At 37.4% G+C, this 22497-nt stretch overlaps 1 protein-coding gene and 1 pseudogene across 2 annotated transcripts in view; one reads left to right on the forward strand and one right to left on the reverse strand.

The window, feature by feature from the left end:
• The window catches only part of LOC125935814 (cytochrome c oxidase subunit 7C, mitochondrial), a 994084-nt gene that overhangs the window by 135129 nt on the left and 836458 nt on the right, over window positions 1-22497 (forward strand). The gene's annotated exons all lie outside the window — the stretch shown is intronic.
• On the reverse strand, window positions 17770-18026 carry LOC125935813 (selenoprotein K-like; annotated as a pseudogene).

A 22497-nucleotide genomic window follows, 5' to 3' on the forward strand; every position in this document is an offset into this window, starting at 1 on the left:
GCTATGAGTCCATGTGAAACTAAGCAGAATTAATTACTGTGAAGTACATTTGTCAGATTAAGAAAAGTTGGAGATGTTCTGAGTTGGGATTAATAACTGGTGAGAAGTAAGAGAGCCTTCCCTCCTTTGAAAATAAATTGTCTCCCACAGGTCATCAGGGATCTTTCTTAGGAAATCCAAATACCAAGTGGAAGAGTTACTCAATCTTACACTGAATCCATTAATAGTTGGAATATTGGTAGAAGAAAATGAACATGATATGGAAAACCAGAAACATAGAATGAGTACAAATCCATTTTCTCCTCTGATTAAGTCTTATCCTTTTTTAGTTCTCCACGTAGTTTTTTATTGTGAATTATAAAAATTTCTTCATTTTCTAAGACTGCTGAAATCTATCCCTAGGCATTTTGAGAATAAAATTCTGAGGTCTACATTCTCTAAGGTCTGTCTTCAAGTCCTGTTCATTTGCCAACACGGTGGGATTCAAATTCTTTAACAGCAGCAACTGTTTTATGGCATTCTGTATTTTAAGATAAGATATACCACTATTAGAATAGATGACACAAAACATAACAAACCATGGTTTCACATGCCATTGCTCCCTGATGTTTTCAAATATTGAAATATGACCTCTTGCTTAAGATATTTGTAGGGAAATGTTCCTTATTTTTTTTAAATTTTTTAATGTTTATTTATTTTTGAGAGAGAGAGAGTGAGACAGAGCGTGAGTGGGGGAGGGCCAGAGAGAGGGAGACATAGAATCGGAAGCAGGATCCAGGCTCTGAGCTGTCAGCACAGAGCTCAATGTGGGGCTCGAACCCATGAATCCTGAGATCATGACCTAAGCTGAAGTCAGACACTCACCGGACTGAGCCACCCAGGTGCCCCATGTTCCTTCTTTTTTAATGTCCACAGATGTGATTGTTTAATGGAGAGTCTTTAAATTTTATGAGATTTCTTTACACACACACACACACACACACACACACACAGACACTACACAAATGCAAATTAAAATAGAATCCTTGATATGAAAATATCAAATCTAGAACAAGCAAAAATGTTTAGTGTGTTTCTTGCCCTTAAATGTAATAAATGAATGGACTATGGAACATAAAAAAAAAAGGAAACTAGGCGAGCAAGGAAGACAAAGCAGGACAAAGAAAGACTTTGTGTTCCTGGGAGCATATTAAAGATAAAAGGAAAATATAAATCAAACTGAGAAAATGCCCTTTGAGTGGCTTCCTGATGGAATGACACAATCACATGTTGAGAGCCATATGGGAGAGTTCAAACAGTTTTAGACCTGAGCCCAGAGGGCAGTGAGGAGGCTGGCTGGGAGAATAATTTGTTTTGTTTCTTGGGAGGAAGGCCAGAATGACTGATGCTTTGACAGTTCCTGCTGGCTGATCAGCAACTCCTTCCAATTTTTCTTAACCTCTTATGAGAGATAAGACTAGAAGGGCAGAGGCTGTGTAGGAGGTGATGACAGGGAACAACACTCAAAGTAAAAAGAGAGCCTGACACTACAAGCACATTCTAGTCAGACACCAGAGCTTGAACTGATTAGGCTGTTTAGTCGGTTTTACATGGCAGCCTTTATAGAGCTCTAATTCTTCAAACAGGAGAGGGTTGTGTTTCCACTGGTGTTAGAAAAATGTTAGTTTTTGACAAAAAGGCTGGACTTGACATAAGACAGATGCAACTTTAGTTAAAGCCTATGAGTAATTGAAGATCACTGTTCCTTAAAAAAAAAAGGCTGCAAGAAAATATAAAATATTTTCATTTTGGTTTAGAGGAAATTATACACCAGAAGTTTAAATTTTGTGCAATATATGGCCTACATGTTAGAGAATTTCTCTTAGCCTGAAGGAAATTAAATTTCTAACCAGCAAAAAAGAATACTAGAAATTGAACATTAAAATACTTCTCATTGTTACAGCCTTCCAGTTACGGAATGAGTAAGTCACAGGAATAAGGAATATAGTCAACAGTATTGTAATAGTGTAGTGTGGTGACAGATATAGCTACACTTGTGGTGAGCATAGCATAACATATAGAATTGTGGAATCACTATATTGTACACCTGAAACTAATGTAACACTGTGTGTTGACTACATGCATATAAAAATTAATTTTAAAAAGTCCTAGGCAAATATAGTAGCTAAAATTTATCATTACATTTATCTCTGAGCTCCTGGTCAGTCAAAGCAGAAATGAAAACACAATTGGTTATAGCATCCCATTAGCTGATGAGTGAAAGCCAATCAGGAAAAATGAATCTTTTCCTGTTGCTAAGTCCTCTAACCTTTATATGATGTCAGAGTGAATTATGTATGTAATGGAGAATGAACATCAGTATTGGTGACGTTACAAAAAAAAATACTTCTCATTGTTAATAAAAAGCACATTGGTAGAGAAAGAGTCAAATATGTCAGTGAATTAAAATTTTGAACTATTTGTGTATATAGCTACTCGCTGAAACAAACTTATCCCACATAGAGAACTCCTTATGGATGGAAAATATATGCTAAAAAATACAGGGTTTTTTTTAAATATGAAATTTATTGTCAAATTGGTTTCCATACAACACCCACTGCTCATCCCAACAGGTGCCCTCCTCAATACCCATCACCCACCCTCCCCTCCCTCCCACCCCCCATCAACCCTCAGTTTGTTCTCAGTTTTTAACAGTCTCTTATGCTTTGGCTCCCTCCCTCTCTAACCTTTTTTTTTTCCCTTCCCCTCCCCCATGGTCTTCTGTTAAGTTTCTCAGGGTCCACATAAGAGTGAAAATATATGGTATCTGTCTTTCTCTGTATGACTTATTTCACTTAGCATAACACTCTCCAGTTCCATCCATGTTGCTACAAAAGGCCATATTTCATTCTTTCTCATTGCCACGTAGTATTCCATTGTGTATATACACCACAATTTATTTATCCATTCATCATTTGATGACATTTAGACTCTTTCCATAATTTGGCTATTGTTGAAAGTGCTGCTATAAACATTGGGATACAAGTGCCCCTATACATCAGCACTCCTGTATCCCTTGGGTAAATTCCTAGCAGTGCTATTGCTGGGTCATAGGGTAGGTCTATTTTTAATTTTCTGAGGAACCTCCACACTGTTTTCCAGAGTGGCTACACCAGTTTGCATTCCCACCAACAGTGCAAGAGGGTTCCCGTTTCTCCACATCCTCTCCAGCATCTATAGTCTCCTGATTTGTTCATTTTAGCCACCCTGGTGAAAAATACACAGTTTTAAAGCAGTATTGTAAGGGGTGTAAAGGACCAAAAATGCACCACACTACTTAAGACAATGATTTTACCTAGAGTTTGCAATAAGGAGAAGGTGAATGTTCATTAATGAGAAAAATCTATAAGAAAAGAAGGGGACCAGGGGCTTAAAGGAGGCAGGTAGACCAGGAAGTCATCCAAATCTTACGAGAATTTTGAGAAGGATGGAGTTAGATCTCATCCAAGGCACTGAGGAAAGATTGAAGTGGATACTATTTTGGAACGTGAGATGTCTTACTGTGGTTTGTTATTTTTTGGAGGACAAAAGAGAATTTCGTTATGGAAGCACAAGGCTTAGATGAAATTCAATCTGGGCAGGTGGAAATTGAAAATGTGCCTTCTTTGTAGTTGCATGCACAGCATTGACCCTGCAGTTAACCAACATTTTCTGTATTTTTTGGCAAAATATATCAAAATTAGTTAGCAGAACCTCAAAAGTGGGGAAGTAATGGAAAGAGAAAGAAAGGAGGGAGGGGGAGAAAAAGGAAGGAAAGACAAAAAAAAATCATTGATGACAAACCAGTGGGCTAAGAGTTTTATTCCCCATTGTTCATTATCAGGTGGCGCTCTGTGTGTTCATGGGGACTTAGTGTTTTGTAGCCTTAGCTCATTCCTAGAGAATTTCCTACATTGAGCTAGTTTGAAAAAAAATCAGGATATGCAAAATTAAAAACCTTGTAAGTATTTGCACAATACCTTTTAGCTACAGAGGTAAACTGGTTTAGAATATACATAAAATCAACTCTTCCCTCAATCCTAGTAAATGCCTTCATTGATCTTTTCTAAAATAATTACTTCAGCCATAGAATCTACAGATACATATCCTAGACCCTTATAAGAAACAACTTTTCTAGATTGACATAACCCTCTGAATGAGTCTATCAGTTCAGCCCAAATGCAAATAACTTTAACCTCAAAATTAACTGAAATATCACCATACTTTGAAAAAGTCTCCTAATGACATAATTGCAAAGTTCTCCATCAACTCCAACAATCTCTGATTGTTCTTCTGTCTTCCTTATTTGATACCTTGATACTTTTGAAGAATACCTGCCAGTTATTTGTAAAATGTCCCTCAATCTGAGTTTTCTAATATTTCTTAATGATTATATTCAGGTTGTGTATATATGACAAGAATACTACAGTAGTCATGTTCTCTTCTTATGAATCCAGAGGCACATAATTTTGATATGTTCTATCAAACAAAAGAGGGGGGGAAAAAGACTAGAGTGGTAGTTTTCAAATTTTAGTGTACCTCAGAATTACCTGAGTCAGCTTCTAGAAAAGTAGTTGAATTTGCCTTCATTGCTGGCTCCCTTTCTCTAGCACAATCTGGCCCCATGTTGATCAGGTGTTTGATGGATGTCAGAAGGCTATTTAGCCAATTTACACAAAACTAATAGTACATAGGAAGAAAGAGGATGTTTTAGTCCTAGTGTAGAGAGAAGCGTCCCCCAGAAGGGCAATGAGTGAGCGTTCTAGTTTTACCTTTCTTCTCCACACTGCTGTTCCTTTGAGGAACAGGAAAGCAGCCACTGGCATTGGCCACTAAAATCAGAACAGAGTAGGAGTCTCTATAGGGTGGGGACAAGCAATCTGGTTAGTACCCAGCATTCTTTCTTCTCTCTCTCTCTCTTACTTACTGGGCTAGCAATTTATATCAGACAGTATTTGTCCCTGAATAGAAACAATGCCTGAGAAAGACAAGTTTGGCGGTACCTGAGGACAAGGGAAATCTGTTTCAGGAGAGAGAGAAAAAGGGATAATTAAATGCAGACTGTAAAAGAGGCACCCCTCCCCAGGTCACTTGAAGGAACCTGGGCTAAGGTATACATCAGTGTTCTCCAAACTTTAGAGTGCAAATAAATCACGTGGCTGGTGTTATTAGTATGCAGATTCTGATTTAATAACTTGGGAATTCCCTGAAATACTGTCTTTCTAATATGCTCCTAGATGATGCCAGTGCTGCTGGTCCTGTCTTTAGACACCACTTTGAGAACCAAAGGTTTCAATACTACCAGACAGAACAGTTAATAATGCCAAAGCAATGAAAGATGAACTTACAGAGAAAATCAGCATGACTTCTGAGGACTTAAAGTACTATGAAAGACAGATAACAAATAGAATAGCTGATACAGAGTTAGTAGAGGTAATGATATGAAAAGAATATAACATATAGACATAATGATTTCCTAAGGGGCATAAAGATTTTGGAACCCAATTGAAGATACTCAATATTAAAAACACATAATTGTTGGGGTGCCTGGATGGCTTAGTTGGTTAAATGTCTGACTCTTGATTTCAGCTCATGCCATGATCTCATGGTTTGTAGGATCAAGCCCCATGTCAGGCTCAGTGCTGAACATGGAGACTGCTTGAGGTTCTCTCTTTCTTTCCCTCTGCCCCTCTCCCCCACTCACACACAGGTACTCTCTCTTTCTCTAACAAAAAAATTAAACAAAAATAATTGTTGAAGTAATTCAGTAGATGGGTTGAATAGCAGAATTTAGAAAGCTAAAAAATAAATTTTTGATCTAGAATATAATGGTCAAGGAACTTTCCCAAAGTTCTCAGGAAAGAATAAAGGAAGGAGACATGTTAAGACCCATATAAAAAGGGCCTCCTCAGAACAGGATATAAAAGTAAACAAGACAGAGGAAATATTTGGGAAAAAATGTAATCTTCCAGATTTATACCCAGAATGATATAAACTCTCAGATAAAAGGACAGAGTAAAGAACAAAATAGTTACTGAAAAACCCATAACATGAAAACACTAGTGAAATTTAAGAACATCAAGACTAAGTCCTATACACTTTTGGAGAGAAAAAAGATCATTTAAAAAAAAATTTAGACTGACCTCAGACTCCTCTCCAACAACACTGAATCATATTTGAGAGGGAAATATTAAATTTTTATATCCAACTAACCTGTTGCTTAAAGGTAAGGACAAGTAAAAGTATTTTTCCTCAGCCATACAAATCAAAAAGTTCTTACTGTGCAAAGAACCACATTTTTTGTTATTCATTTTTTTTCCTTTGTTTAAAATTTAAATCCAAGTTAGCCAATATACAGTGTAATAATCATTTCAGGAATATATTTTAGTAATTGATCACATACATATAATACCCAGTGCTCATCAATTTAGCTCATCCCCCCTTTATGCCCATTGCCCATTTAGCCCATCTACCTACCCAACACCCCACCCGCAACCCTCAGTTCTTTCTATTTAAGAGTCTCTTATGGTTTGTCCCCCTCTTCGTTTTTGCTTTTATTCTATTATGTTCATCTGTTTTCTTAAATTCCACATATGAATGAAATCATAGGATATTTGTCTTTCTCTGACTGATTTATTTCACTTAGCATAATACACTCTAGTTCCATCCACATTGTTGCACATGGCAAAATTTCATTCTTTTTGATCACTGAGTGTATATATATATACATATATACATATATATATGTATATATATGTATATATATATACACACATATATATATATGTATATATATATATACATATACATATATTACATCTTCTTTATACATTCATCAGTCAATGGATATTGACCTCTTTCCATACTTTGGCTATTGTTGGTAGTGCTGCTATAAACATTGGGATGCATATGTCCCTTTGAAATAGCATACCTGTATCCCTTGGAGTAAATACCTAGTAGTGCAATTGCTGGGTCATAGAGTAGTTCTGTTTTTAACTTTTTGAGGAACCTCCATACTGTTTTCCAGAGTGGCTGCACCAGCTTGCATTGCCACCAAAAATGCAAAAGAGATCCTCTTTCTCTGCATCCTCGCCAGCATCTGTTGTTGCCTGAGTTGTTAATGTTAGCCATTCTGACAGGTGTAAGGTGATATCTCACTGTGGTTTTGGTTTGTATTTCCCTGATGATGAGTGATGTTGAGCATCTTTTCATGTGTCTGTTAGCCATCTGGATGTCTTCTTTGGATAAATGTCTATTCATGTTTTTGCCCATTTCTTCACTGGACTATTTGCTTTTTGGGTGTTGAGTTTGTTAAGTTGCAGAGAATCATTTTGTAAGTCAAGTGGTCTGGAATGGCTCTGATATGCATTTGGAAAATAGGTGATTGTGCTGCAGACAGTTCATAGGTGATTCAAAATGCTCCCTTTGAAAAGAGCTTAATTAAAGGAATATCTTTCTGAAGTCTTTCAACTTGGAATTAAGCTTTCATACATTAGAAAGACTGCTAAACTCATAATAAGTAATACTTGTTAATCGTTGAGCACTTTTTCACTTTCCAATACTTTTAAGACTTAGTTTTAAATTTTCTCATTGTGAAATAATTTCAGACTTACCATAAAACTGCCCAAGTACTACAAAGGGAGTTCCCTTATACCTTTTCTTGAATTTCTTCAAATGTTAATACATTGAATCCTCATAGTACAATTATTAAAGATAGTAAATTAACAACACAGAATCCTCAAATAATATACTCATCTTATGCAAATGTCAATAATTATCTCATGTCATTTTTCTGATCTAGAAGTCAATGAAGGATCACACATTGTGTTTAGTTGTTATTTTTCCTTAATCTCTTTCAATCTCTGATTGTTCTTCTGTCTTCCTTATTTGATACCTTGATACTTTTGAAGAATACCTGCCAGTTATTTGTAAAATGTCCCTCAATCTGAGTTTTCTAATATTTCTTAATGATTATATTCAGGTTGTGTATATATGACAAGAATACTACAGTAGTCATGTTCTCTTCTTATGAATCCAGAGGCACATAATTTTGATATGTTCTATTACCAGTGATGTCAAGTTTGACTACTTGGTTAAGATAGTGTCTACCAGGTCTCTCCTCTGTGGTATTATCCAAAAGGTGATGTTTTATTTCCATCATTTCTTTCTCAGTTTTATTATTATTATTATTATTTTTAGAGGTTGGGAGAGGGGTACAGGGAAAGAGAAGGAGAGAATCATAAACAGGCTCCATCCTCAGTGCAGAGCTCAACATGGGGCTTGACATCACAACCATGAGATCATGACCTGAGCCAAAATCTAGAGCCAGACATTTAACCAACTGAGTCACTCAGGTGCCCCTTCTTCATTTTTTTTTTTAAACGTTTATTTATTTTTGAGACAGAGAGAGACAGAGCATGAACGGGGGAGGGTCAGAGAGAGGGAGACACAGAATCTGAAACAGGCTCCAGGCTCTGAGCTGTCAGCACACAGCCCGACGCGGGGCTCGAACTCACGGATCGTGAGATCATGACCTGAGCCGAAGTCGGACGCCCAACCGACTGAGCCACCCAGGCGCCCCAACCCCTTCTTCATTTTTAAGTTGGAATTCTACTATAAGAACTTTCCCTTTTCATTCATTCATTCATTCATTCATTCATTGACTTCAGTATGAACTTACAGCCATTTTTTCATCCCATGAATTTATAATCCATTATTCTAATTATTTTTTGGTTATATTATTCTAGATTTGGTCATGGGGACTTCTTCAGCTTGGCTTCTGTGTCTTTTCATCCTGTGCATGTTAATTTTTAAGTGTTTCTTTAATTTCTGAAACCACATGGCATTCTGGATTCAACTTGTACTTTCCCTGCCCCGGTCTTAGACCCAGCCATTTCTCTAAGGGGTACTGATTGGTTGTATTGGAGAATCGTGTTTGAGACCAAGATGTGGAAGTGAGGTGTACTTATGGCTACTGCAATGTCATTGCTTCTTGGCCTTTGCAGAGAATAGAGCTAGGAAATACATGTATTTATATGTTCACATCTTCACCTATTTTATGTTTCTTTATATGTATAAACATTGAAAATCCTGAGTTCTGACTCTTCCACCACCACAATATCCATCTTAGGCTTGCCCACTTCTCCACTTGTAATTCCTTTTCCTCAAGAGGTAGCAAATCCGGCTGTCATTATCTAGACTATACTCACTTATTTTCTCAGTTCTAGAATACACATGAAGTAGTTTCAAATTTGCTAACCCATCTGCCATGAAAAACAGTTCACTACCTAGAGTACGATATTTGTATAAAATTCTTGTCCTTAGCCTTAATTTATACAGTCAAAATAGTATTTTGACTTAGATTAGTTCAAATCTAAGAACTACTTAGATTCGTTCTTCCTCACCTGCTTCCATGTGGTTATCTTACTTGTGATACAGTTAGTTCATTTTTTACTGTTTGTAGTTGATTTTAGAGTCCACCAACATTGAGGTTAATTTTATTTTATTTTTGAGCATGTGAAACGATGACATCTAAAACTCAAAACTGTTGACAAGGAATCCATGGAGAAGTGACCATCCTCCCTATCTCTTCTCCGATATTTTCACCACATTCCTATCCATACCCTCTAGGAAACCAATCTCATTAGTTTTTAGTGTATTCTTATATTTCATATATTTCATGCTGCACAAATGAACAGATCCTTGTATACTTCATATAGCTTTTTTTGCTTTTCTTTCTTTCTTTCTTTCTTTTCTTTCTTTCTTTGTTTCATTCATTCATTCAAAACTTACTCTGCCTGTTATAAATACTGCTTTAGAAACATATTTTTTACTGGGCAGAATATGGTAGAAAACACTCCTTACAATTTCATAGAGATATTTTTCATTCCTTTTTACAAATGTGTTGTACTCCATTCTTTGGATGTACCATAATGTATTCAGCCACTCTTCAGTGTTTGGATATTTATATTCCTTATAATATTTTGGAATTATAAACAATCCTGCAATGAATCACCTTATGCATAGGTATTTTCATTACATTTAAAATGTATCTTAGAATAATTTCTTAGAAATGGGATTGTTAAATCAAAATGTGCACGCATAGGTTTACTTATGGGGAACATTGAGTAAAGTGTAGAATTGTTGAACTAATATGTTGTACACCTGAAACTGATATAACATTGTATATTAATTATACTTTAAAAAATAAGGGCATGTGTAGATTTCTTATTGACAAATTTTTCTGCAGATGACTTGCACCAGTTTGCATTCTCTGCAACAATTTATGAGTGTGCCAATTTTCCTAAAGTCTTGCTAATAAACCTAGTTGTTTTCAATTTTTGCTAGTTTTATAAATGGTAAGTGGTACCTCAGTGTTGCATTGATTTGTATTACACTGAGGGTGAGTATCTTTTCATGTGTTTAAAGACCATTTAAAAAATAAGTATTTGTGAGTTTTTTGATTATAGGTTTTTAATTTTTTTTAATGTTTATTTTTGAGAGAGAGACAGACAGACAGAATATGAGCAGGGGAAGGGCAGAGAGAGAGATAGGGAGACACGGAAACCAAAGCAGGCTCCAGGCTCTGAGCTGTGAGCACAGAGCCTGACATAGGGCTTGAACCCACAAACTGTGAGACCATGATCATGACATGAGCTGAAGTCTGGCACTTAACTGACTGAGCCACCCAGGCGCCCCTCTGATTATAGGTTTTTAGTCTTTTGCACAATTTTAAGAGGTGGTTTTTTTAAATGTATTGGGGATATTAACCTTGGGTCTATGGTACATGCTGTAAATGGTTTCCCCCTGATTATCAGTTCTTTCTTGACTTCATTTATGATGTATTTGTCATGGTACAAGTTTTTATTTTTATGTAGTTAAATTTATCAGTCTTTTACTGTTTCTGAGTTTTAGTCACAAAGTTTTTTTTTTTTTTTTACCCTGACATTAAAGAATTCACCCATGTTTTCTTTTAATATCTGCCTCATTTTCTTACATTTAGCTCTCTAATTCATTTGGAATTGAGTCTTGTGAAAAGTGTGAGGTATAGTTCTAGTTTTGTGGTGTTTTTTTTCCAAATGGCTACCCAGTGGTTACAATCCAATACTGATTATTAAAAAGTCCATTTTTGTCCCCATGATTCAAGAAGCTACATTTACAATATATAAAATTTGCATATCTACTTAGGTATATTTCTGAGCTTTCCATTCTATTTCACTGATGTGTCCATCTATTCATGTGACAATGCCAAACTGTTGCAGTTACAGAGGCTTTCTTTATAGGATATTTGAATGATAGGGTTAGTCTCTCTGTTGTAGGCTTTTTTCCCCCAAGTTTGTTTATTTATTTTGAGAGACCTAGAGAGAGAACACAAACAGGGTAGGGGCAGAGAGAGAGGGAGAGACAATCCCAATCCCAAGCAGTCCTCACGCTGTCAGCACAGAGCTCCATGCAGGGCTTAAACCCACAAACCCTGAGATTATAACTTGAGCCAAAATCATGAGTTGGATGCTTAATTCACTGACCCACGCAGGCGTGTCTCCACTGGAGTTTTTTTTATTTTTCGTTTTATCCTGGTTATTCTTACATGTTTGTTTTCATTATGGATTTTAATATAAACTTCTCTAAATAAAGGTTGTTGGCATTTTATTGTGATTTTGCATAATTTATAAATTAGGGAGAATGGTCTGCTTTAGGACATTGAGTCTTGATCTTGATATTCAAGAAAAAATCGTCTTTCCTTTTGTTCAAGTCTAATTTTTGGTCTTTCAGAAGAATTTTAAAGTTTTAGTCATATGTACATTTCTTGTTGAGTTTATTTCTAGGTATTTAATCTTTTTTACTATTATAAATGGGGTTTTCTCTCCCATAATGTCCTCTAACTGGATATTGTTTTGAACATTTTTATCAGTACTTTCCATATATTATTTAATCCCCACAGCTAATATACGAAGTACTTGTCAAAGTCACACAGCTAATAGTAGATGACAAGACAATGATTTTAAAGCAAGCATTCGGATTTCAGTGTACTACACTTTGTACTTCCCACTAATGATTTGTTCAGGAGTTAATTATCTAAAATCCATGGGCAAAAATCCAATATAATTTCAAAGCTCAAAGAGACTCCCAAAAGCAAAGGGTCAAATCTTCTGCAAGTTTTATCGGAAGAATTTTGACAATATCTAGCAATTTAACCTCAAAGGAGAGGGGATAACATAAGCAGATAGAACATCAGTTTGTTTTCTCATGAGGAGAAATCAAGAATTAATACAGGGGCGCCTGGATGGCTCAGTCAGTTGAGCATCTGACTAGGGCTCAGATCGTAATCTCACAGTTCATGGGTTCAAGCCCCATGTTGGCCTCTGTGATGACAGCTCAGAGCCTGGAGCCTGCTTCGGATTCTGTGTCTCCCTTCCCTCTCTCTCTGTCTCTCCACTGCTTGTACTCTCTCTTTCGCTCTCTCATAAATAAATACGTAAACAAATTAAAAAATTTAAAAAGAATTAATACACTTCAGCTTCTATCTCCAGCTCTAAAAAAAAAAAAAAAAAGAAAAGAAAAAGAAAAGAAAAGAAGGTCACAGAATAAAGACCTCAATTGTCTGGTCATGGGGGAACACAGCGCATTTTTCAATCGGATACATTTCCCAGGTGCTGCTTAATCTTAGGAAAATAGAGGTTAGGAGAAAAGCAGGAACACCCTGAAACCTGGAGGGTTCAGAGCTGGTTCTTGGAAGAAGAGGTATCAATAAAAGGGTGTTTGTCCCAATGTCCCAGGGACAGTGAGCAGCAGTCCTGTGTTGAGCACTCTACATAGGGCACATGAGCCAGAGCTATGACTGTGAAAATGGCAGACAGCTGCACAGTGGCCATGGCAGCAAAGAAATGACAGTGATCTTAGTAATGGAAGAAAAGTCCAATTGAGGCATAGCACGCTCAGATACCACCATCTCATCCCATTATGTTGATCAAGGAAAACCTAGAAGAGCTTGGCAGTGACTCCAGGAGAGACAGTGACATGTGAGGCAGCAAGGAAAGTCTCTACTGAGCAAACTTGGCTTCCAGAATTCACACTAGGGGAGGCCTGGCTAGACATCACTGTTTTTGTTGCTCTTAGGTTCTTTTTTCTTTCTCAGTCTGATAGCCTATAGAGATCTGTTCAAGAATTTGGGTGGGATTTACTATTCCAAAAATGAATCATTTACTCAACAAAAGCATGATTTGTGTGTGAAGGCCTATTATTTCCAGGTATTCAATATTAAAGTGTTTTCCCTGGAGCTATTTGTTTCCTTATAATGCACTATAATTTTGTACTTAATGCTATAGGGTTAATATTTTTAGGGTAGTATCTACGTTGCCCATACCATTGTATCAAGTTAAGCATAGAGGCTGCATATGACACTTGGACCCATTTTCCCCTCATTAAAACACTTGCCTCATGATGGAAATAGGTTTTCAAAAGACGATCTTCAGTGGAGTTTCTGGTCGTGGATTAAGGGCCTTTTGATAGGACAGATTCGCTGCTCAGAGGACTATAAGGATAGACATAACTATGACCATCAAGACTGTCACCTTTGCAGTCACCCAAGGACCACTGCAATGTTCAGATAAAAGATAAAACTATGATAATATTTATTACAAATGGCAACATAAAACAAATTCCGTGTTCTTAGGAAAACAAGTGGCTCTTGGTGACATCTGTCCTGTTTATTCAACAGCCAGCATTTGTCACTTTATAGCTATAGCTTCCAGCATTGTCAGAGTTATTAATAACAAGTCAGAGAAGAAAGCAAAGCTATTTGGAAGAGGGAACATGAAGTCAGAGTTCCTCATGTGGCACTTTTTCGTAGAGAAGAAAGCTTTCACCTATATTTAATAAGTCGGTGGGAGGTGAGAGAGTTAACATGAAACAAATTATATATTTTCATTTCATATTTGTTTTCCAGTGGTTTGAGACTTCTGGGACTTCAAACTTTATAGCAGTAACTCAGCTCAATATTATAGCATGTATCACCTTGAAAAAGCAATTGCAAATGCTTGTTTGTATTCTCTTTGTGCACTGAGTGGGCTGGAATCATTCTCTTCAAACATCATTTACAACTCGATGTAATGAGCATGTGTAGTCAGCAAAGGTTTTAAAAGTTAATGAGAAACACAAAACTTTGGGGACTTATTTCTCAATGCATTCAGTGTCTACAGCTAGGTCTGTGTTTTAAAAAGAACTCTGATGGCCTTGCCATAGATTTCATTTCCAGGACAATGGACTGGAAGCAGACATCCACCTTGCCTTGAACCTAATTAAGAAGGAGAAAGCAAAGGAGGAAGAAAAGGCAAGAATCATAAAAGGAGGAAGACAAGGAAAGCATAACATGGTTTTGTTTGAGCATCAGCAGGATGGGGAGAATGATCTTTCCCCAGGTAGAAAAACACTGTGCAGCCAGCCCAAGCAATACCAGGAAGTCAGAGGAAAGGTCAAAAGGTGAGAAAGCACAAAGAAGCAAAGTAAAAGGTCTCCCTTCACTGGATTACTCTTTTTTTGAATTTCAAAAGAGGTGAGGGGGCGGGGAGGCCTTTCCGACATGATTAATTGGGAGACCAGAATTGAATTTATGACACCACAGCACGTTCAAGGAGAGGTGGAGGCCTTTCTTCTGTTAATTCATTAAAGACAGGGAAGTAGCACCAACTATCAAAAAGAACAATGAATTAGAAACCTGAAACTCCTCTTGGCTCCACTGTTTATGGTCTCTATGGCCTTGGCAATTTAATGAACCACTCTGAGAATCTGTCTCCTCATCTCTAAGAGGAGAGCTTTGGGCTAGAGGTCACTTCCACCTTCCCAAATTTAAATTTTAAATTCAATTTCATTAGAGGTACTGAAATTTGGAGTTGTTTTTTTTTTTTTTTTTTTTTTTAAATAACGGGAAAGAGCAGGGAGAAATTTGTGAATATTAAGCAGTTCTTGCCTGATTGTGCTTAGAAAACTCCATAAGCTTTATAACCTCACTGCCTTTATTTTTTCCCAATTTCTTAGTCCTTAAATGTATTCATTCTAATTGAATAATGTCGTTCTCTTTCACTTCAATTTCTATTCGTTATTTCAGAGATTTGCATTATTTTGGGAAAGGCCAAGAATTGGAGAATTGGGCTAAACACATACTGAAAAATCCATGACTATACTATAAAGTAACTAACGGTATTTTATGTATGTATCATAACCAACAAATGCACCACTTTGCTATTTCAGCACATGTGTAAAATGGTGTTTATGTTACCTCTCTACAAGGGATCTGGTCTTCCAGAATAATTTCAATATATGTTCACTAATACACGATAGTCCTAAAGTCCCATGATTTACACACTTGAATACTTTTTCCCATTTTATCCACCATATGTCAAGAAGTATAGAATATTTTTGAAGCTACCTTTTGAGTTTAATTCTGGAGTCCAGGCATATACAAAATAAAGCAGAACTTGAGTCTAAGTAATAACCATGTAAAGAAAGCTAACCATATTTTGGCAAGGTTTTTGAAAGAACAAAACCAAACCAAAGTGTGTGCATTTGGGAAGTTCTATCCTGAAACTTCACAACAAATCTCTTGGTGATTCAAAGTCCACGGAGATCCTGGGTAGCTTCAGAATTTAGTGACTTTGTTGCAGTGTCCTACTATACTTTATAGCTAGAAATCTTCTTTAAGTTCCATTTCGGCCTTGAATCCAAACCACAGGCCTCAGAAAAGGCCAGTAAAAGCTTTAAGAGAAAGTTAAACATTGAATGATTGTCCACGTTTTTCATTCCACACATAGAGCAGTAGAGTTGAAGAGAGCAGTCTCCTAGATGACTGGATTTTAGAATTTTAGAGCGGAAAGGAAATGATCTAGTCCAAAGCTCTAATGAGGAGATGACAAAATACCCCAAGCGGTTTTTTTTCAAGGCCATGAAACCAATTGGTGACATAGTTTTTACTGGAAGTCACATTTTCTAACTTTTAGTTTAATCTCCTTTTACTGTACTTTTATTTCCAATTGGATAGCCTTGCATAAGAAAAACCATAACTAATAGCAAGCAACTTTCTCTGGGGGTAAAAATCTTTTGCCCTTTTTATGTGTTTCCATGTGGAGAGTCCATTTGGGCAACATGCCTTGCTTTTTTCTTCTTGGTCCTCATTCCCAGAGGAGGATGAGCATCTAAGGACTGTACAACTGGGAGCAGGAATGACTGGCATTGTCTTGGCCCTTCCCCTTCCCTCTCCTTTGAGAGCCTGTGTGTGCTCAGGTGAGGCATGCCCAGTGGGGAAAGCTGGGCCTCTGCAGTGAGGTCTGCTATGTTTTATACCTGCCTGAGAACAAGATAGGCAAGTTTCTTTGAGGCCATTTGGTTCACTGGCTTCCAACCAAGCCTTTAACACTAAGATAAATTCACCTCTAGGGGTACCTGGGTGGTTCAGTCAGTTAAGCATCTGACTCTTGATTTCAGCTCAGGTCTCAGCTCAAGCCATGATCTCACTGTTCATGAGGTTGGGCTCCTTGCTGACAGTGCAGAGGCTGCTTGGGATTCTCTCTGTGCCCCTCCCCTGCTCATGCTGGTGATCACTCTCTCTCTCTCTCTCTTTCTCTCTCTCTCAAAATGAATAAATATTTTTTAAAAAGATGATTTCACATCCATCTCTTGACCTCCTCTGTAGCTCCAATTTATTTCAAATCTGCATGGGAAGAGGGGATTTTTTTTACTAAGTTGCCTAAAATTCCAATGACTTTAACCTGGCAGAGTCTACATTTTCTTGCAGCCTACACTCAGTAATATTTATATAAACAAGTTAAAGACACTACTGTATGTGGAGTTATTTCTAGAGAATGTATTGCAAGCTCTAGGAAAGCGTTTGGGGTAATGGCTGGAACATCAGCAATATTCTGGTCTTGAGGCTGTCGAACACGATAGCACTATGAGAACAGGGCCCCATGATCTCCCAGGAGCCAGTTAAGGGGCAGACCCACTGTAATTGCCTGGCAGTCCTTAAAACTGTACATCTTCCCTGCATGTTTTCATGTAAACACCAGATGTGTGTTTGGTCTATGTCTGGAGGCTCCTTGTGTTTTCCTCCCATGCTTTGATGTTTATACCTGGTGAACATGAAATAAAGATATGCAGTTTGCCGCTGCTTCTGTTTCACTGGCGGAGGCCACCCTGTGTGTCTGCTCAGTCTACGTGAGAACTTTTTCTTCAGTGTGTGGCTACAACTATGTAAGCAACAGATGAGAAGGAAAACTTGGTAAGACCTGGCATGTCAAATCAACTAACTTGCTCTCTACTGGAGGGCAGAATCTCTCCTGCCACTTCAGCACTCCTCCACCTTATCTGGCTTTGTTTGCTTGTTTGTTTGTTTCACTGGATACACACCTCTTACTTTTCTTCAAATTTGCAGTTTTTAATCATACAAAATAAGAATTCAAGTTTTGTAACCTAAAAATATTTTACTTATTAAAACTATATTAATACTTTCATAAACTACTCAAAAAAGATAATGAGATGAACACGTGCATTTGTAGAACTGCGTGTTAGTCATGCCAGATCCCTGGGGAGGCAAGTCCCAGAATGACCTCATTTGTCTGTCTAGACACAGAGCAATCCATGTTCAGGTGCACACATTCAATGACTTGTCCAGCATGGTCAGCCCTCTGCTTCTTGATGGTTTCCTTCTGCTATGAATGTACATGTCCAGTTGTCTCCTGCTCAGAGTAGACATTGACCTTCTCATCCACCAGCCATTGGAGGAGGACTAGGGCCACAAAGATAATTAATCCGACCTGTTCTTCTGGGAGGATTTCCTGGTGGGCCCTCTTCCATCAGCATGTCTGGAATCACAGAAGTTTCCATAGCCTCTTTTTCACATCTTGCTGAAGCAAAACCACAAATTCAGCTATTCCCCAGAAGAAATCTGTTATTAAAGACTGTCTGTACGGGACTGACTCCAGACATTCCCACCCTTGTCCCTTTGAGACGTAAACCATCCTGCCCCTCGTTTTGTTTTCCACCCCAGGGCAACTCAGCCACCCTATTTGGTTTTGACTCCTGACTCTTTTCTCTCCTACAGAGCTAAGTGTTATCCTGGATATGCTAATACTAGCTATGTAGGCTGGTAACTTTTCTCTGAGCCTCAGTTCCTTTATCTGAAAGTGGTGAGAATAATTGTATTTGAAGGAATTGTATGGTACCTAAAATGTCTATCATGGCACTTCGTGTTACTTACTAATATTATTTTGATATGATTGTTTTCATTAGATTCCATTGCTACTTCCTTAAATAGTCTTAGGTATTCCTCTATTCTGCTCATATGGTACTTCCATATCACTTGTTTGCAGCAATTTCCACAGTGTACTTTAATTGTTTGCTTACACATTTGTGTTCTTCAGTGGCCTGTAAGTTACTTAAGAAGAATAACCGCTAGGTGTTACATCTTCATATCCCTGACTCCAAACTAGACTAATGACTTGAAAGGGCAAAGAAAATAAATGAAAGAATTAAAATGTAAGTGGTTATGTGAACAGGACGTATAAATGTTGTAATCTCATGTCATGGGGGAAGACTTACTATCAAATTAGGGGATAAGGCAAGTTATTGTAGAGACAGGAAATGGGACGTGGTCTGAAATTTCACAGATGGGTTTTCATAAAATCTTTTTTAAAACGATAAGAGAAATATGCTGGTCTAAGAGAAAAGTGTATGTGAAGTCTAGAGTAAACAAAGTGCTAGCCTGTTCAGGGCATGGGGAACAACCCAGACCTAAGATCTGATATTAGAAACATGTGGAAGATGAAAAGAGGTAAGTTAGAAACAAACCATGGTAGACTTTGGATGCCCAAACAAGACACTTGTACTTAGTTTGGTAAAAATGAGCAATCTCTAAAAGATTTGAGTGGAAGAGCCACAGTAATAGGACTATTCTGGTCACAATGTGTCAAATAGACTGGCTTAGGAAGAATGTCGAGTTAGTGATACAAATGATGAGGACGCAAAACCCTGAACTATAGAAACTGAAACAAAAAGGGAAAAAATGGATGCAATATACACATTGGAAGTAACAATGAAATCCATCTCAAAAGCACATGAAAGCAGACCTTGAAATTTTCTTACCAGTAGATTAGACAAAAGAACTACAAGCTTCTTCCTAAACTCTTCACCAAAAATCTTGGCTGCGTACACAGTGAAGAGTGAAAAATCAGACTTTGCTGAAATAGAAGCATAATGTAAATATTTTAAATTCCCCTTAGGTCTTGAGATTCTATTTCTTCCTTTTGTTCTTTCCACCAACACTTTATTCCAACATTTTGCATTCAGATTTATGGCTTTCTTCTGTCTCTAGATTCTTGAGCTCAACTGTGTTGACTGCAGTATATACCCAGAAAAGAGTTTTGCTAAGTATTTCTATTTATTCTTGCTAATGCCTTAAATATCAGGACTGAGCAGTTTAGTCTCCTAAAACATTTGCCAAACTTGCTTGAAGCCACCTTCTTTTTTGCCCATGTTCCTCAATTTCCCCCTTAAAATAGAATTAACCTAGTAAAGAAAAAAATATTATCTGGCATTTATGTGACTTGTTTTCCCAGGAAGCTCTCAGATCTTTTCCAGCCATATCCTGCTGAGAAGAGGAAAAGAATGAACACATCTCTGCATTTGAGAAAACAGATAGCAGGAAGGAAAAAAAAAATTGCCACAAGGGTTCGTGGAGAATCTGCCACAGAACCAGGAAAAAACCAAAACAAAACAAAACAAAAACAGCTTCTTGATGCATGGACAATAGCCTGTAGCTTCAGTGAAAATAGATGAGGAAGATCGTTACTGGGTGGCCTTTGGGGATGAAGAAAGCTCATTGCTCTGACTAGAAAGTGATGTCCTTGAAATAGAAGGATCACGATCATAACTATACAGCAGATATAAAAAATGAGCCTCTCCTTTCTCTAGAGATAGCTGCTACTTTCCTCAAAGACCAAATTCCCAGAATCAAGTTTTCTCCTAAGTTTACAGAAAGAGACAAACTACCATGTGCCCCACTCTGAAGGGCAGTAATAATCCAATTACAGTAGTATATATTCCTAAGATGATATATACCTAGAGCTAACTATAGTCTTTGATATCTTAATGTTCGCACATTCCCCCCTTTGACAGGGGAACAATTGTATACCGAATTCAGAAAATAATTAAACCCACACAGTTAAGCATCCAAAATTTTGTCCTTTACCTCGGTTGTTCAATTCTCACATAACAAAATATGTATATGTATACTCTGGATAATGACAATTTAATTGAGCCCATATTGTTCCTTGTGCCTATATGATATTTATTGCCCAGATATGCAGACAGGTATGATAATGGAGATGGTGCTTCTTTGTGCTCTATGAGTATCAAAACTTTGTGATACATTGTCTGCCAAGTTCAAGGGGGTCTTAAACTTGAGACTTAAGTAAGATAACAAAGGAATTGAGAATCAGCAAACTGACCACGACCTATTAGAATGATATCTATGTAGTTTATTATGCAGTTAACTTGAACAAGTTACATCTGTAAACTATAAATAAAAAAGAGTAGAATGCTGGTTTTAACTTGTTATTGACTTTTACTGAGAACTGATGAAACTTTTGTTGATTGTGACTGAGAGAATTGCCTCTGTTCTGGCCCAGATTTCTCTCCTCTCCTTTTTTATAGCTTCTATTTATCTTTCGTGAATTCTGTTCTCATCCAATCCCACACTGGTTGGTGAGAAATGACTCTTCCTAATGTGAAGCTCTTCATTATTAATTGTTGCTATTATTCATTATCAATCTACAAGGACTCAAATTCACATTTGAACTGTACTTACATAGTTCCGGGTAGTTTTGTTGCTGGCCTTTCATGATGATTTTCTTCCTTATACTGTGATAATGCCTGCATGTTATATGAGGTTGTCAACAATTTGTATTGATCTTGTAGAATTCTTCTCTGTTAGAATAACTCCAGCAGACTTTGGCTCCCTCTTGTTTACCGTGAGAGAGTGAGGTGAGTTTTATCTGGCTTCAGCTTTTGTCAAGAAGGGTGAATTACTGAATTCTCCCACCCAGCAAAAAGCCACTTCACATACCTCCTTGTAACACCATCAGACAGAATCCCTGGCCGCAGAAGCCTTGGATTTAGTTAGTCTAAAAACCACAAATACATACCCTCCATATATACACTCTTAGTTTGGTTTTTGGTCAGACTCAGGCACCTCTTTATTAGGACATGGCTTTCCTTATTTTCTGATAACTCTTATTTATATGACTAAAACTATGTTGAGAAAAATAATGAGGTAAACATGTGTGCAGTGTGTTAAAAGAAGTCACCTGAAAATAATAAAATGAAACCGGAATGCAAGTTTGAGTCTGCACTGAATTTTTTTGCCCTCAAGACTTTAAAGTTGTACATAAAAAATAACCACTTCTGTATTTTACCGTCACACACTCATGGCCGACCAAATGTTGTTTTAAATTCTTCCTGATGATCCTCATAGCAACTGCTAGAAAATATCTTCCTAAATCTTCAGATAAAGTATGTAAATTTATCTTGAATGGGTTAAGTGAGGCCTTGCTGGAAATAAAGTGCTACATTAGATGATTTCTAAAAACTTACTACAACTGATTTTAAAACCTGCTTTATAAAAGGAAACAACCAACAAAACTAAAAGGCAACCAACAGAATGGGAAAAGATATTTGCAAATGACACATCGGACAAAGGACTAGTATCCAAAATCTATAAAGAGCTCATCAAACTCCACACCCGAAAAACAAATAACCCAGTGAAGAAATGGGCAGAAAACATGAATAGACACTTCTCTAAAGAAGACATCCGGATGGCCAACAGGCACATGAAAAGATGCTCAGCGTCGCTCCTTATCAGGGAAATACAAATCAAAACCACACTCAGATATCACCTCACGCCAGTCAGAGTGGCCAAAATGAACAAATCAGGAGACTATAGATGCTGGAGAGGATGTGGAGAAACAGGAACCCTCTTGCACTGTTGGTGGGAATGCAAATTGGTGCAGCCGCTCTGGAAAGCAGTGTGGAGGTTCCTCAGAAAATTAAAAATAGACCTACCCTATGACCCAGCAATAGCACTGCTAGGAATTTATCCAAGGGATACAGGAGTACTGATGCATAGGGGCACCTGTACCCCAATGTTTATAGCGGCACTCTCAACAATAGCCAAATTATGGAAAGAGCCTAAATGTCCATCAACTGATGAATGGATAAAGAAATTGTGGTTTATATACACAATGGAATACTACGTGGCAATGAGAAAAAATGAAATATGGCCTTTTGTAGCAACATGGATGGAACTGGAGAGTGTGATGCTAAGTGAAATAAGCCATACAGAGAAAGACAGATACCATATGGTTTCACTCTTATGTGGATCCTGAGAAACATAACAGAAACCCATGGGGGAGGGGAAGGAAAAAAAAAAAAAAA

Source organism: Panthera uncia (genome assembly GCF_023721935.1).
Source record: "Panthera uncia isolate 11264 chromosome A1 unlocalized genomic scaffold, Puncia_PCG_1.0 HiC_scaffold_17, whole genome shotgun sequence".
Lineage (NCBI taxonomy): Eukaryota > Metazoa > Chordata > Mammalia > Carnivora > Felidae > Panthera > Panthera uncia.